The following is a 4,967-nucleotide window of genomic DNA, read 5'->3' on the forward strand; positions in this document are numbered from 1 at the left end:
TAGTACAGTACTTTAACGCCATCAAAATATTGCAATCACATTCATGTTTTCATATGTAAGCACAACGCATACCGTCAGTTGTTTAAAAACTGGCCCTCTAGGAATACCTCTTGAAGCATTGTACATCTTGACCCCCACTACATTTGAAAAAGTCAAAAGTTAGTTTTTTTCATATGTATAAGAGAATTTATTCGTCAACATAATCTGCTACCTACTATCTTTTTCCATGCCTCATCTCGACATCTGTTAGTAGTAGAGTCCAGCAAATAGATCATATTTTTATCTTCATTGACGATAGTCAAGATCCAATGGTACCTGCAAAAATAAAAAAAAAATATAACATTGACTATCATGCAGTATGAATTTTTATATAATTAAAATCATACCCAGTGTTGTATGGGATTAGGCATATGCTGTCTCTACACACTACTTCCAACTGGTTAGCAATATGTTGTGATAAGTGGCTGTCATCTCTGTCAATTGGGCATGTAGGTATGTGGTCAGGATCCACAAATGAAATACTATCAGCCTGGTTTGCTTCCTTCAAATATTTATAGAGGTGACTGCAATAAAGATTACAAACACGATGAGAAATCTTTTCAAGAGTGGACAAGTTCCAAATAAAATATTTAATATGCAAACATTGAAGGTTAGACATAAAATACCCCATATAAACCAAAATATGTCTGGCACCTATCTCTCTCATCTCCATAAATGGTATGATATATTGTATCAGCAACCGTAATTCTTGAGGACGTCCAAACATAGCATCATCAAACTTCACGTAGATTCTGTCTGCTTCATCCATCAACCTAACAACATACGAGTATATATACTTGCATGCCATGGGTAATGTTTTTTCAACGTCCTTGAACTTGTCACGCTGACCAACAACATCCGAAATAGCAAATGGTTGTTGTCTCTCCTTCTACAGGGCAGCAAGAAACATTCTTATGTCATGAACAAGGCATGTGCTTAAAAGAAATCATAATGCACAAGCAAAGAAGAAGATGGGAGTGAACAAAATCTTCAACACGAAATCATATTCCCGATTATTAATCAAAATGCATCTCTTCATCTCAAATATACTTCAACCAATATGATCTACACATGTAGAGTGCAAGTTTATTATTCATGAGAATATTTCTTATAAAACCAATAAGTATACAAATCAAGACAAATGCAAACTATTTTTCCTTGAATTTTGTAGATGGAGATCATACAGACACACACACATATATATTCTAAATTTTAGCAATAAAATCATCTACTCTCCCAATTTTCATAATTAAAAATCAGTATACTTGGTCACAATACCTTTTTCTTTGGAAAAATTACCAACTCTTTAGGCCAACCAACAATGGCTCCAATTGCATCACTAATGATTGTTGGTCCAGACTTAACTGGGATTGGAAGCATTGCTGTTTCATCTAACACAAAATCAACAGACACCTTGAAGTTCTCTTCCCCAAGTGGAACATTGTGAATCATGACATTTGGACCTCCATCTGATATTATTGTGCCATACGCCACCACATTTTCACGTTTTTTGACGGCAAGGTGGCATCTTTTACCCTTTAAGAAAAATAAATTATTATATATACATATGTAAAATGTGATTAAAAAAATCAAATTTCCCGTGAAACATATGAATATCGAACCTTCAAGTCAGGAGGGCCGCATTCATAAAAATCTTCAAAATCCTTTGACAACTTTGGGTCCATATCCTTCGATTGTTTTTGCTTTGGACATTGAATTTCTGAGGACTTGTTTGATGCTACAATCTCAGAAGTTTGATCATTGATGATTGGCAAAACACTAGCAAGTTGAGCCTTCAACTTCTCTAATTCAGCCTTCAAAAGTCTAGTCTCCTCCAATTGTTCATTGATGTTTCCCATCGTAGTTTTCTGGATTGATTGCCTCTTTTTTCTTGGAGTCTTAAAAAAAATGTGAGGTTTTACAAATCCTCCCACACCTTGAACCCTTCCATGGTGTTCCTGACTTCCTAAGGCAGTGGTTAAAACATCATTCATTCCAAAAACCTTGAATTCTATTTTTTCCTTCTTCTCCAATAAGTCATCCTACAAATAGAGACATAAAAAATCAATCCAAAAAATTTAATATATCTAGGGAATATGGTGATTGATAAAACTAAACATTTACAATTTTTTCAGCAACTTCTGATGTGTCCGGACTCGTAATGATTCCTGATTTGTCTTCACGAGCTTTACGCCAAAAAACCGATCTATCAACTTCTTCGTCTTCAGCAATTATGTTTTTCTCCCTCTACAATCCCAAAATTTTCATCTTACGAACATTAATTACTTTTTGAAAATGAAAAATAGAATGATGCATAGCTTACCAGTTCAGCCTCCAAGCCGATGTAACCCTTGCGAGACATTCTGTGGTGATATCTACAGCGCATTGTTCATTCTTTTTGCTTTTCGTGAGTAACCTAAATCATTTTGTTCTTAAGTTTAAGTATGGAATTAATAATTTTTAAAAGAATAATGAAAATTCTCATCAAAGTACCTCCCATGATGGATCTAGTCTCGCATCCACAAATGCCTTCCAATCTGCTATTGGGAGTTAATACTGACTTGGTGGAGAAATCAATTTTTTAGGATTATCTCTGTTAGGCCAAACAAATCTACTGGTCAATTTGTTTTTGAAATCTCTCCATTTCCGAGCTGCTGAACTCATCACCGAAGACTGACTTTCTGGCGCTAGCTCGAAGACATTCTGCAACAGAAAATGTTGGTTTTTATTTCATATGATATATACCATTAGGTGAAACTGTACAATAAAATAAGAAATGTTCATAAAATAGGTAATTAAGGTTGAAACAATTTAAAGTTTTACTATTTTTCAGAATTGGTTCGCTGGATCTAATCATAAAAAAACATGCTACACTATCATTATTTTAGGTATAAAGAAGTTCCAGAAATAATCATTTATCACTGACCAAGTACAAAGTAGAAGCATACACATATAATGCCTAAGATTACAACAAGAATTGTGTAATGCATAACTTTCGAAATGTCAGAATGACAAAGTATAATGAATGGATGCCATTAATTTTCATATTTTCCTTAAGCTATCAGACTAAATTTTTCTTAACAAAATGAGAAATAAAGGAGGAAAAAAGGCAAGCAGAAAAAAAGAGTTATGGTCCAATTATAAAGGGCAAACAACTTAAAGTTGAAACAATTTAAAGTTTTACTATTTTTCAGAATTGGTTAGCTGGATCTAATCATAAAAAAACATGCTACACTGTCATTATTTTAGGTATAAATAAGTTCCAGAAATAATCATTCATCACTGACCGAGTACAAAGTAGAAGCATACACATATAATGCCTAAGATTACAACAAGAATTGTGTAATGCATAACTTTCAAAATGTCAGAATGATAAAGTATAATGAATGGATGCCATTAATTTTCATATTTTCCTTAAGTTATCAGACTAAATTGTTCTTAACAAAATGAGAAATAAAGGAGGAAAAAAGGCAAGAAGAAAAAAGGAGCTATGGTCTAATTATAAAGGGCGAACAACTAAAGTCAACGTATGGATAATCAAGCAAGATTGAAATGCCATTATTGAAATAAAATCTTGACACCGAGATCTCTTCCCACACTTTTTGTTTGATGTTTTCTGGAATATCAGGCCACGATTTTATATTTATTGGCACCATAGATCTAGCAATGGATCCAATGTATGATTGTAGTGCCCTACCATTTGCATTGTATGCTGGCCGCCCCATATCATCATAATCGATCTTTGCTTTTTTTCCCCATCTTGCAACTGTACTTACTTTAGCCATCAATGTAGGGCCTCACTTCTTTTGAATATTTACATGATGTGCTTCTCCATCAGTAAGCCAAAGTTCCTCATCATCTCCATGATTTTCATCAACATCTAATTCTTGAAGCTGCTCAACTGAAACTTTCTTTTTATGTTTTCTTTGACTCATTATATATGTTTAACACTGCATAAATGTTTTGGAAACCAAGGTTCACTACACCAAATTGTGGTATCAACAACACCTAAAAGACAAAGGATTTTTTGAAAAACCGTTGTCTTTTGGTCTTTAACAACAGTTTTTACTAATACCGTTGTTTTTGAACCTTTTTAATGAACAAAAACAACGGTTTTTTTCAAAACCGTTGTCTTATATGCGTCAAAGACAACGGATTTTTAAAACCGTTGTCTATGAGCGGGTTTTTATTGGTCTAAGACAACGGTTTTTATTAACCGTTGTCTATGAGCGGGTTTTTTTAGGGCTACAACAACGGTTTTTATTAACTATTGTCTATGAGCGGGTTTATTGGATTCTACGACAACGGTTTTTTTAACCGTTGTCTTTTTCTATTACTTTATTTAGTTTATTACAACGCTTTTCTTAAACCGTTGTCTTTGCTTTTTCCCTTTTTTTTTTCCTTTTTTTTTAAACACACATATTATATTATATTATCTTATATTATATTATATTATATATACACATGTACCTACACAAGCCCTAACCCAATCTCAACCTATCGCTTCTTCTTTCCTCCGCCTCCTTTCTCTCTTCGCCTTATTTCTCTCCTTAGCCCTACCTTCCTTACGCCGCCACCTCTCTCTTTTTCTCGCCATAGCGACATGTTCTTCTCCTTCTACTCAAGCGTGTTCTTAGAGACGGTGTTGAACGTGATGATGAGGATGATTGCTGGGAAGAGGTATTATGGCGAGGAGATAGAGAATGAGAAACAGTTCAGGGCCATGGTGTCTGAGACTTTCCGGTACGGCGGTGCCTCAAATATGGCCGATTTCTTGCTGGGTTTGAGGTGGGCCGGCGGGCTGGAGGGGAAAGTGGTGGAGTTGCAGAATAAGAGGGATTCGTTTATGCAACAACTGGTGGAAGAAGGCAAGGAAAGAATGAGGAGTGAAGGGAAAAAGCTGGAGACGATGATTGAGATGTTATTGG

The 4,967-nt window shown here is 34.8% G+C and overlaps 1 long non-coding RNA gene across 1 annotated transcript; it reads right to left on the reverse strand.

Annotated features, from left to right (window-relative positions):
• Positions 1-2,005: 2,005 nt before the first annotated feature.
• LOC140878403 (uncharacterized) lies at positions 2,006-2,454 on the reverse strand. Its single transcript, XR_012149334.1, has 3 exons — positions 2,363-2,454; positions 2,164-2,284; positions 2,006-2,081 (listed from the first exon to the last, which is right to left on the reverse strand). It is a non-coding gene; the product is annotated as an uncharacterized lncRNA (long non-coding RNA).
• Between the last annotated feature and the right edge of the window lie 2,513 nt (positions 2,455-4,967).

The sequence above is a fragment of the Henckelia pumila genome, chromosome 1 (genome assembly GCF_033568475.1).
Source record: "Henckelia pumila isolate YLH828 chromosome 1, ASM3356847v2, whole genome shotgun sequence".
Taxonomy (NCBI): domain Eukaryota; kingdom Viridiplantae; phylum Streptophyta; class Magnoliopsida; order Lamiales; family Gesneriaceae; genus Henckelia; species Henckelia pumila.